Source organism: Girardinichthys multiradiatus, chromosome 9 (genome assembly GCF_021462225.1).
Source record: "Girardinichthys multiradiatus isolate DD_20200921_A chromosome 9, DD_fGirMul_XY1, whole genome shotgun sequence".
Taxonomy (NCBI): Eukaryota; Metazoa; Chordata; class Actinopteri; order Cyprinodontiformes; family Goodeidae; genus Girardinichthys; species Girardinichthys multiradiatus.
The window spans coordinates 36,737,766-36,750,214 of record NC_061802.1 but is presented as its reverse complement, the minus strand read 5'-3'; the positions used below and the strand labels follow the sequence as shown (position 1 = coordinate 36,750,214).

General features: G+C 39.4%; 1 long non-coding RNA gene across 1 annotated transcript; it reads left to right on the top strand.

The window, feature by feature from the left end:
• Positions 1-7,758: 7,758 nt before the first annotated feature.
• On the top strand, positions 7,759-12,193 carry LOC124874552. Its single transcript, XR_007039836.1, has 4 exons — positions 7,759-8,392; positions 9,440-9,620; positions 11,830-12,034; positions 12,141-12,193. It is a non-coding gene; the product is annotated as an uncharacterized LOC124874552 (long non-coding RNA).
• Positions 12,194-12,449: the final 256 nt, after the last annotated feature.

The window sequence follows — 12,449 nt, the reverse complement described above, 5'->3', positions numbered from 1 at the left end:
GTAATTTGACAATATATGGAAAAGTTCAAGGGATATGAATACTTTTACAAGCCACTGTATATGTTTGAATCTCAGTTACTTCAATGTGCAATAAATTATTCACCACATTTCATCAGTATTGCACATTGCATTGTCTATATAGTGCTGCAGTTTCCTCAATTGGTTTATCTCGACAGCGACAGATAGCTTGTCCCATGTCAGGTCATTTCTAACATACAGTAGAGGGGTGTGGACTTGAATTGAGTCACAAATTCAATTACTTTAGACTCGACTTGATGATATTATAAAAGACTTTGGATGACTCGTGACTTCACTTCGACTTGATCCTTTTGATTTGAAAAGACTTCATATCTTACACCAAATAGAACGTGTGCTATACAGTTGGAGAAAGGAGAAAAGGGTGCGTGCGGCATCACCCAAACCACATGTAGGGTACTATGCAGCCTAAGTCAGTAGGTCAGTAAGTCAATACTTTCTTACTGAAAGTACATGAACATTAGTTGTTGTTTGGAAACCACAATTTGTTAAATCCAGAAAACAATGTGCATGTCATAATTCAATGTTGTAAAAAGTTGTACAAGGCTAGGCTGTGATTTTAAAAACTGGCTTTACAAAACCTCATGGCTTTCTTGGTGTGCAACTGACATAAAATCACAAATGGGCCCCTAACATCAGGTATGAGGGCTGTGTTTAGTCACAGACTCCAATACTGAACCTCTTAAATACTGTCTTGATCAGGATATTCCAGTATTCATGTTTGAGTCATTCCCATTTTAATCCTTTGATCTTAAATAATGTCACTAAAAGCTACTGAATGCATATTATTCTTCTTTAGGTATATGTCACAAAGCTATATTTGGATGATGGATATACATTTTTTGTCATAGCTTGCCAAATGAACATTCTTTAGAAGTGAAGAGTTTTAGAAGCCCCAGTTCTTATATGTTTATTTTTGTATTACCTTCTAAATAAAGTGTATGTATGCCTTAGCCTGGATTATATACAGATACACTTATTAATGTTGACAACAGCAATGTTAAAATGAATTAAATAACAGGAGTGGAAGACCTGGTCATCAAGATGTTCACTCACCGGCCACTTTATTAGGTACAACTTGCTAGTACCGGATTGGACCCCCTTTTTCCTTCAGAACTGCCTTAATCCTTCATGGCATAGATTCAACAAGGTACTGGAAACATTCCTCAGAGAGTTTGGTCCATATTGACATGATAGCATCACACAGATGCTGCAGATTTGTCGGCTGCACGTCCATGATGTGACTCTCCCGTTCCACCACATCCCAAAGATGCTCTATTGGATTGAGATCTGGTGACTGTGGAGGCCATTTGACTACAGTGAACTCATTGTCATGTTCAAGAAACCAGTCTGAGATGATTCGATTTTTATGACATGGCACGTTATCCTGCTGGAAGTAACCATCAGAAGATGGGTACACTGTGGTCATAAAGGGATGGACATGGTCAGCAACAATACTCAGGTAGGCTGTGACACGATGCTCAATTGGTACTAAGGAGCCCAAAGTGTGCCAAGAAAATATCCCCCACACCATTACACCACCACCACCACCAGCCTATACCGTTGATACAAGGCAGGATGGATCCATGCATTCATGTTGTTGACGCCAAATTCTGACCCTACCAACCCGAATGTTGCAGCAGAAATCAAGACTCATCAGACCAAGCAACATTTTTCCAATCTTCTATTGTTCAATTTTGGTGAGCCTGTGCGAATTGTAGCCTCAGTTTCCTGTTCAACTACTGTAGCCCATCCGCCTCAAGGTTCGACCTGTTGTGTGTTCAGAGATGCTCTTCTGCATGCCTTGGTTGTAACGAGTGGTTATTTGAGTTACTGTTGCCTTTCTATCAGCTCAAACCAGTCTGGCCATTCTCCTCTGACCTCTGGCATCAAATAGACATTTGTGCTCACAGAACTGCCGCTCACTGGATATTTTCTCTTTTTTCTGACCATTCTTCGTAAGCCCTAGAGATGGTAGTGCGTGAAAATCCCAGTAGATCAGCAGTTTCTGAAATACTCAGACCAGCCCGTCCGGCACCAACAACCATGCCATGTTCACGTAAATCACCTTTCTTCCTCATTCTGATGCTCGGTTTGAACTGCAACAGATCGTCTTGACCATGTTTACATGCCTAAATGCATTGAGTTGCTGCCATGTGATTGGCTGATTAGAAATTTGCGTTAACGAGCAGTTGGGCAGGTGTACCCAATAAAGAAGCCGGTGAGTGTACATCAGTATGTTAAAAACACTCTCTTTTCATTATTTTGAAATTGGGCACCACATTAATGTCTGAAATCAAACTGGATCCCCCTTATTAATATAAGTTAGGAATATGTTAGTGGTGGCAGCCAGGCAGTCTGTGGGCAACACACCTTACAAGCGCTTCAAAGAGAAAAGCAATCTCCATATCATTAAGCTAAAAGCATGACTGCTGTCTGGAAGCTACAGATGCATCTCTGTGATTTAAATGTTAGATGTCTGGAACATACAAGAACATGTAACAACTGAGTAAGAGCAATTAAGAATCAGGTCAGTGCTGTGCCACCCACAGCTCAGATGAATAAACATCAGAGGATTACTCAGAAATAATCTGTCTGAATGAATGTAGCTGCAGCTGAATATGCTTGTTTTGTTTACCCATACAATATTTAATGTGGGATCTTTAGAATGACACATGGGGGCGCTATCAACAGCGATGAGCACTGACTCAGCTTTCCTAATCTTCCTTGAAGTGTCAGTGAAGTTTGTGGAGTAGCTCTTGAGACAGGCCTTTTATCCTAAGCTCTCTGGCCTGACACACAAAGCTGTCCCCTGTGTCTGTGAGCCGCGCTGATGGGCTGTGCACTGATTATTGTGAGTGGCTTCTCCTGCAGTGATGTACAATCCAGTTTGGTGTTTTACATAATGAAGCACAGTTTTTAAAACTTGTTACTGAAACTTATTTCAGCCTGCATTTTGGTCCACTGACAAGAGTCTAATTTTGTTGTGATTGTAATTAGGCTTCACATTGTGTTTTGCATTTTTGCCAAGTGTTGCACCCGACCATCTTTGTTCAACGTTTAATCCCCTGATTTGTTTCTCAAACGTAATTTAAAAAGACACTCATGAAATCAAAATATTTAAGAAGCTGAAAATTCCCAAGAAGGAGGTCTGGAGAAATGTTTTATGAGACACAATAAATTGGAGGCCTGCCAAACCAGCATCAGACCCAGGGATTTTGAAGTGCCCTGTGATAAAACTGATTTGCTTATAATTCATAACACTTGTTACTGCACTATTTCTTTTATACACACAGGCAACTGCCCTCCCTTTTCCCTGAACAACCATGTCCGCAGGCTACTTACTGTACGTCATGCAGTGGTTCTGTAAAACATAGTGGAAGTGAATGGAAGCAGCTGAAAGTCTCACAGTTCAAATTTTACTTGTGAGTTTTTAGCTCCACAACACAAATGTCAGAAAGGTGTTTCAAAGACAGCATCTAATGTTTTCCCACATGTTGTTTTTTCCCTGAAGAGTCGCTTTGACCAAATGCTATCCCTGTAGTGGATAGGAGTGAATAAAGTGAATAAATGGATATAATAATGTTCAACCTATTTTTAAGTTTGCCTCTGATAGGAGGGATTGCTGCAGTTAATTACTGTGGGTAAGCATGCAGGGGCATGCAGGCACTTAACCCCAATCTGCCTACCAATCTGTGATTGATGTATGAATGTGTGCCAGTTAGAGTGCGAATGTGTAAATTTGGCTTTAGTGTAAAGCGCTTCGAGTGGCCAGTATGACTAGAAAAGCACTAATTAAATTCTTTCCATTTAGCATTGATTTATTTCTATAAAATAGTCCAAGGACATCAGTAGACATTTCGTACTGACAAAGGACACATAAACAGTAAAAAACACAAGAAATTAGATATTTTCTTACCTGAGAATTTGTATGCAAACCCACAACCTCAATGGTCTGGCTGTTGACCTTGGCAGAGCTGTCTGTCGCCATAATGGCATGAAGTGTGTTATGTTTTCATCCCTTAGCTCTCAGTTTTTCCTTCCCTTGATGCCATTATACCAACTGTTTCCAAATCCTGAGGCAAACTCTATTTTGAATGGAAGGATTATTTTCTGATTGTTGAGGAAAAATTCATCCTCAAATCTTATCCACTTTTCTTGCAAAGATCTTCAGTAAGCTTGGTTTCTCTGTTCTTTCCTGTACTGTCAATAAATGGCTAGGCATCTGTTCCTTTTATACAATCTTAGAAAGATTTTTTTTTTTTGTCCAAAAACCTTATTGTTTTCTGTTAACAACAATAGGCAGTCACCCTCATCTGTTCAGATCATCATCCATAAGGGTTCTTTTGATGTCAAAAAAGCACTTTAAAATTGATTATCTGCTTCCTTAAAACAATGGAAAGGCTGATGTTTATTTATTGTGTCTATTTTTAATTACTTCAAGATATTTGCATCCTCAGGCTACATACTGATATTTCTATAATTATGCATATTGTTAAGATTTCTGAGCACCACCTAGCTGTGTTTTGAGTGCAGTAGTTTGTGGAGCCTACTCAGCCCTGTCATTATGTCACAAGGCAAATAAACAATATTTTTTTATGTGTTGCTTTTTTTATGTTTTAATTGCTTTTGGACATGTTAGGCAATAATCTTACAGGACAAGTTGACAAAAGCAAGAGGTAAAAAGGGTAAGAATAATGTCACCACACTGACATTGAGTCAAGCTGGCACAAATTGATTCTGCCACTCCCTTGAGAAAAAATGTTCCCTGATTCTGGAGGCTGTGCCTGGTGTCATAAATGTTTTAAGTTTGTGTATTACAAATTGTTACTTGCAATGACAAGAACCTGCTGTAGTGAATATATTATAAGCATTTTCATCTCAGGTTTTGTGTCATAATGTCTCAACCTCTCCAGGTGAGCTGGAAGAAAGCTAGCATTACACACGCATGATTTGGACCTTTATTATTATGGCATTGTTTGGGCTTGGTGTCAGTCGATTGTATTAATCTTTTTGTGTGTTGATGGATCGTGTGTGGATGTGCTCCGAGACAATGATTGATTGCAGCAGGATACAAAAAGACAGATGCTTGCACTTTGATCCTGATTTCTTTTTATTTACACAACAGAGGAAATCTTTGTCAGATGTTTCTCTCATGTAATAAACCAATTTAGTTATGACATACTTATTTTGTTTGCTGTAACAAGTTCACTTTGTCTAGTAAATCCACATTGTCATGTCCCCAATGATTTGGGAGGATTTGGATTTTCTTAGTGGCACTGACAGTACTGGCCTTATTTTATTTTATCTATGTTGTTTATCAGACTAATTTTAGATAAAAGATTGTCTCCGAGCTTTTGCAGAACTAGTCTGGTGCTGCTAATGAGCTGCCTGATGGTTGTCTCTGTGGTAACATGTCCAGCACACAGCCTCACTGGAAAGGTCAGTTTGTTTGTATTTGTGTGATTTACACCAAGACATTTGATTTCAAAGTTAGTCTGTAAAGTTTCTTCTCAAGCATACAGTTTTTTTTTATTCCATTTAGAAATGGCCAAAATATTTGAACATTTTCCACAGCAATATGAGCTCATGGCAGAACATTTCAGCCATAGCACAAAATGTTGCAGTTTAAAAATGAGCTCAGAACTGTATAAATTCATCTATGTTTAGCTTCTCACCAAGTCAGTTCTTGTTTTTGGATCACAATTGTTTGCGTTAATAAAAACTAAAAGCAGACAGCCTACACTAAAATTGCACTACACGCAGTATTAGCTGAGTTTTTGCACATCTTTTGTGTCTGCAATCTGTTTGTCTTGCTACCTGTTTCATAATCAAACAGCTATAATCTTATGGTGGTGCAGCCCCATCCAGTTAAACAGCTGTGTGCAGTATGTTCGCCTTTTGCATCTGGTTGCTTCTGAGAATCTAAACTTTGAGTAGCAAACCTTTGAGAACTTTTTCGTGAGGTCTCTGAATTAGACAGATGCAGAAGGTCTAGTATGAACACATATTGTACATAACTGATGTGCCCCTTCAATAAACCAGTCTGTTAGATAAGTACTTGAATTAACTTTTGATTCATTAGCGCTTGAATTGGTTAGGATTTAAAGTTCATGTTTATGGTCAGACTAAGCTATAAGGAACTTTCTGAACACTTTATGAGGTTGTTTGGTCCCAGCCATGGAAGGAACAAAAAGGAATTAACTGCACCAGAGAACAAACTAAATTGGTCAAAAACTCTAAATCCCAGAATGCACAGCATTAACCCATTTTAATGACAGCTCCCAGAAAGAAGGAGTCCCAGCTGGACTCCCAGTGACATTATAGAGCTACTAAACTCTATGCATATCAGTAGTTCTATCTCTTTGCACACAGCTTCCAAAGATTGCGTTGGGGGACACACACATTTGAACATCTTAATCTCCTTGGCTGACTAAAAGACTGCATCTTTGAAGAAACCTTCGATCCAAATTAAAGTATGGTCTGCTGTTTGTGGATCCAGTGACTTTAGCCCAGCCAAAAATAACACTAGCTGCCTGAACCCTGGTGAGCTTCTGGAGAAAACAAATTAAATGAATCATTGATTCCCCAAGAAGAAACAGTGGACCTAATTACGTTGATGAAGTGAGAGAAGACGACCTAACAGATCCAGACACCACCTGATCAGGATTCATTAGCCAAAAAACTTTCAATCTGTCAAGTACTGTCCTATGAATACCAGCCCAATATGGTGCCATTTATCTATTGGAACAATAGATAAAAGAAGTAATTTAAACACTGGCATTCGATAACAGCAAGCTCTGTAAACACTTGGAATAAACAGAGACTACTTCTCCAGGTAATATAAGAATTCATTAACCAAAACAATCAACAATTCAACAAGTTAAAAAAATGTCATATTACATTTCAAATTAAACAGTTTAAATAGGCTAGAAAAATCCAACTAAAACTACCAAGCAAAATGAAGGATTGAGGAAAATTAATAAACTAGAATATTTTTTAGGAGAAATATAACCAATAAAAATGATGAAACAATATCACAGTTTAGTGTGGATATTTAAGTTTGTTGGAGAAAACCCCCAGCCTCTCTTGACAGAGCTTATATTCTGAAAGCAAGACTGGTAGTTAGCAAAAGAATCACAGGGGAATTACATGTGGTCATTTAAAACTGTATTGGATCCAAAAATAGTATATTAACAGTTTCTATGTATACAGTGACCTTTTTTGCTCCACTGAACGCAGTTAGTGAGATACCCCAGGCTCCCTACGTGGCAAAAACAACTCTTTATATGGTCACAATATTGGATCAAGTTGGAGCAAACATCCAGTTTAGGAGCAGATTGACGCATATATTATCACCAGATGGGCCTCATTATCACCTTCCTGGACATCCTCATGGATGGTATCTTCTGAGGCATGTGTTTTACACACAATTGTTGTCCCCCCATGCAAACCCGAGAGGTCACTACTGCTTAAGTTGTAGGTTGCATTTCGATCTCCTCTTCCTCTTTCACCTGAAAAGAGTTACCTATTCCTCTAACAACTGTTAAACACAACAAACACAAAGATGCTAATTAAAATATTCCCACATATTTAAGAACAGATGTTTATTTTGAGCAATTTGAGAATGAGGTCAAATTTGTTTTAAAACTAAAGGACAACAATTAAATATGTGTTCAAACAACCAGTTACAATGCAAATCAGAAGGGAAATTAAAACAAATTTCTAGTAAAATAATATTTTAAGATGATTTGCTGAATTATAAATCATAACAAAAGGCTCAATAGCCGTTAGCATTAGCTCAGCAGATAGCCTGCTAGCACTTAAATTGTTTTAAAACCAAATATAAGAAAAATGCAGTGGAACAAATTACATTTATTTAGTTTTATCCTAAACAAATGTTTTCTGCCCAGACACAATCTCTTACATGAACTGTTCTGATGAATTGGAGTGAAGAAGGTCCAAAGAACATTGAGTTGGGCTGAAAGTGGGCAGCTAGTTCTGACCCCTTAGTTGCGTGGTGGGCAGCTCACTGTAGCTGCTTGGGGGACCTTTGCATGGGCTGGTATACATGGCAGGTGGAAAGGACTGCAATTTCCAAGCCATCTTCTCTCAGGTCTGTAGAAAGGAAACCGCTTGTCGACGTCTTTTTGAGGAATCAGTGACTCTGGATTCTTTCCTGCAGCTCAGACAAAACAATTTCAGCCAGTTTGTCTTATTTTTTTCGGCCGTTACAAAGTTGCCGAATACACAGGCAGCAAACCGGGAATTAGAGAAGTTACGAAAATAGCGGCGCAATCGCAAGCTGCTACTTCCGAATGTGACATCATCAAGTCTGCGGTTCATTCGCCATCTTGTGAGTCTATATCTGTTTTTAGGTCGCCATCTTGGTAGTCCATCACTTCATTTAAATAAGTCACTGTGATGACTAGTTTACACAACAATAACAATCAATTGTCTAAAAGGTTATTGATCTAATTCAGGAAATATTTGTAGAACATTATTTCATTAAAATAATATTTTACCTTCCCCTCTGATTGTTGTTCTTAATGAGTTTTAAAGCTATACAGACCTTAGTCCAAATTCTTTAAAACAAACCTAGATTCTTAGACATACATAAAACTGATGTCACAGCATCTTTTTTTCAGTTTTATTCTGGTTTCCCTTTTCCTTCTGTCATTTATTCATTTTTCCTTTTCTTTTCATTTTTATGTAGTAGTTTAGTTGAGTGTTATCAGCCTAGTTAAAGACTTTGTCTAATGTATTTTAACTAGAAGTTGGGGTATGTTTTGTATTTGAAGAGTTAGGTGTGCAGGGCATGCTGTTTGAGAATGCTAATATGTGAATTTACTTCTTTATCTATTGTTCTATAATACCTCATTGGGCAGGTATTTGTAAAACAATACCTGACAGAGAACTGTTTCACTATCAATTCTGGATTACCAAGTGGTGCCCTGACTTGGTATTCTGACCAAAATCACTAACTTTGTTAATTATTGCTTTGACACTCATTAATATTTATTCATAGCCAAACCAAACCTATTGTTGCATGACACGTTTTCTTCACAGCATCTTGAACTCTCCTCTTGATGTTCTTAAATTAGAGGAGGTTGATCCCACTCTTTATTCAGGGCAGTGCTCTTGAGCAGAATTGTGAATCTGATCACTCTAGATAAGAAGCAACCCTACATCAGGATGTTGTACTGTGTGCAATCTGCAGGAGGTATGGTTGTGCTAATCTTTTCTTGATAAATAATTTGCTAGATGTCCAAAACAATTACAGTGAGGATTCTGCTGGGGACAACAGCTTTAAATCCATCTTCTGCCTTTCATACCCTGCACAATTGTAGTCAGTCTTTGGTACTTGACAGAAGGGTCTTCTTTGCTTTCCTTCTTATTTTAGGTTGATGTCCAAATGACTGTCTTATTGGGAAAGCAGATACAGCCACAGCCACCTGCAGTTCTGTAGAGGGCTTCTCAGGAGTAGACATTCTTGGTACTTCCTGGATTCTTCCTGAAACCTTCTTTACTGCAACTGAGCCGCACCATGACGTTTTCCATGCTGCAGAAAGCTGTTCTTTCAGGTGAAATGTTCTTAGCAGTAATTTGCAACAATATGAGTCTATTTTGATGCAAATCAATGATGGCTGCACACTATTCTGCTTCTGGAGGCAAACATTGCTGACACAAGACTGATTTTAGGCACGTCTACCTTTTCTTTTTTTGACAGCATTGAAAGTCTGCTAATTAGATTGACTGACATTAACGGAAGTCTGTCAGGCATTCACCTGTGCTGATTATATAAATATGCTGAAGTCAGGATTGCATATAACTCCGCGCACCATGGCAAAAAGACAGGGGATTTGTTTTACTAAAACTTTAAGCAAGTACAGCTCATGGCAATTAGTTTATACACATCTGATCACTGCATAACAATGTGACAAGAATTGGAAATGTTAAACCTAAAAATTAAGCCTGATGAATAAAAAAACAGCATTTGTCCTTGCCAAAACTTTTTGCTAATACAGTATAATTATGTTCTCGGCTTGTATGATTCTGACTTTTCTGAAGTGCTGTCAGAGAACTGAACTTTCACTTGGGAGGATCTGTTGCTCAGCATTGTAGTGATGTGAATAACAGTTGTACAGATTTGCAGTAAATCAGCTGTAGATTTTTACAGTTTGTTAATTCCAATTTATGTTGCTGTCAAATCCAGTTAAATAAAAACATACCCCTGTGAGCAATATCAGTCAGTTTGTCATTTTCTATACCACTTCATCCATAGTGGGTAGCGGGGAGCTGGTGCCTATCTCCAGCAGTCTATGGCGGGAGGCGGGGTACACCCTGGATAGGTCACCAGTCCATCGCAGGGCAACACACAAACAACCAAGCACACACTCAGTCACACACCTAAGGGCAATTTAGAGAGACCAATTAACCTAACAGACATGTCTTTAGACTGTGGGAGGAAACCGGAGTACCTGGGAGAACCCACGCATGCATGGGAAGAACATGCAAACTCCATGCAGAAAGACCTCCGGTCGGGAGGCAAACCCAGAACCTTCTTACTGCAAGGCAAGAAACACTAAAAAGCTGTCATCCAGTATTCCCTTTATTAGAGCCGTTTGGTCACTCTTTATACTGCATTCCCATCAAGCATCAGCCTCACTGAATAGTTACAGAGGGAGACTAGCCTACTGACATAAACTAATCTGAGAAGTGAATAAAGCTGTAGAAGATCTAGATCTTTAGAGATGGTCCAGAGGAGCGTTTTCTTTGAATTAACCTCCTTCCAACTTTGAAACATTGCTGACTTTTTACAAACCTAATGATTTTTGCAACAGGGAGTTTTAGCTCCGAATGATAGTTATCTCTGGGTATAACAGACAATGTCATGTTAGGGAGCATCTTGCTAATACACATTTTTAAAAGGTTTTTGTAGCACTTTTGGCCCTTTTTTGACAAGTTAGCAGACAGATCATCCTGTCACCAGGGCTGCTTAGGGACATTCTGACCACTCTTTGGTCCATCTCATTCCAACTTACAGACAGAAATTAAAAGCTTCCAAACCTGTGGATTGGATTGTTCAAAGCAGATGTTACAGGCCTACTTTGACTGCACAGATTGGACTGTTTTGAAATTTCAGTCACTAATTTAAACCAACTCACTGAGATGGTGACATCATACATAGGTTTCTGTAAGGACATCTGTGTGCAGACCAAGACCTTCTGCACTTACAACAACAATAAACCTTGGTTCACCTCTCATCTGAGGAAGCTGCACAAGGATAAGAAAGAGGCTCACAGCAGTGGGTGACCGGACCCGGTATAAGCAGGCCAGGAACAAATTGACCAAGGAGATCAAAGCAGTGCAGAGAAGCTACAGTGAGAAGTTAGAGAAAAGCTTCTTACATGGAGACGCTTCTGCTGTTTGGAATGGTTTGAAAAACCTGACTGCCTACAGGAGCTATTCCCCTCACCTTGAGCAGAATTCTTGCTGGGCTAATCAACTGAATGGTTTCTACTGTAGGTGTCAGAGTCTGGGAGTGCTCATGTATTGTTTTTTGCCTGCTGCTAACACTTACTCACCACTATATGTCGCTAAGATCTGCCGGTGTGGAGGGTAGCAGGTGTTCCTCATTTCCATCAACCTGGAGGAGTATAAGAAGGTGGAGATGTCAGCAATCCAGTGCCTGAGTGTTAACCTCTGTGGTAACCCCAAATGGCCAAGCTATGAGATCTCTGTCTAAAGTTAAAGTTCATAGTCTCTTGCCTTTCATGTGCTCCTTCCTAGGAAATTTCAAGTCCTGGTTTCAAGTCCCTGCGACCTTCGGCTCAGGCTCAAAGTCCTCAGTTTCGATTCTGCCTCAGCCCAAGTACTCAAGCCTCAGAAGAAACCCATTTTGGATTGAGCTCTGGCTGACAGCTCCAAAACCTACATCTACAGGCAAGCGAAGCCTGCTCACCCTCCACCATTTACTTCACCGAATCCTCACCAGGTAACTCCTATCAGTAATATTGATCTGGACAATACAATTGCTATACTCACCCAAAGCCTCAGTATAGTACTCACCATCTTCCTGGATAAACTCACCGTTTCCGCAGCAACGTCTATTCAGTCCTCGCAGGCTCCGCATCATTCTTCCACTCTAACCACCATTCATCAAACAGTAAGCAAAGATCTTGATCCAGTTCCCAGTTATTCCCATTTATCTTCTGAGTATTTACCTGTCCTCCTTTCCCATACAGTGCTGTGCCTCCAGCCCTGGTTCCAGTTCCATATCACTACCTGTCAAAATAAACTTGTTAAATTTGTCTCCTGCCTCCTGAGTGTCCTAGGGTTAGGAAAAGGGCACCTAAAATCTCTGCAGACCCTACACACCCTGCACACAAACTATCTAGGCTTTTAGGCAT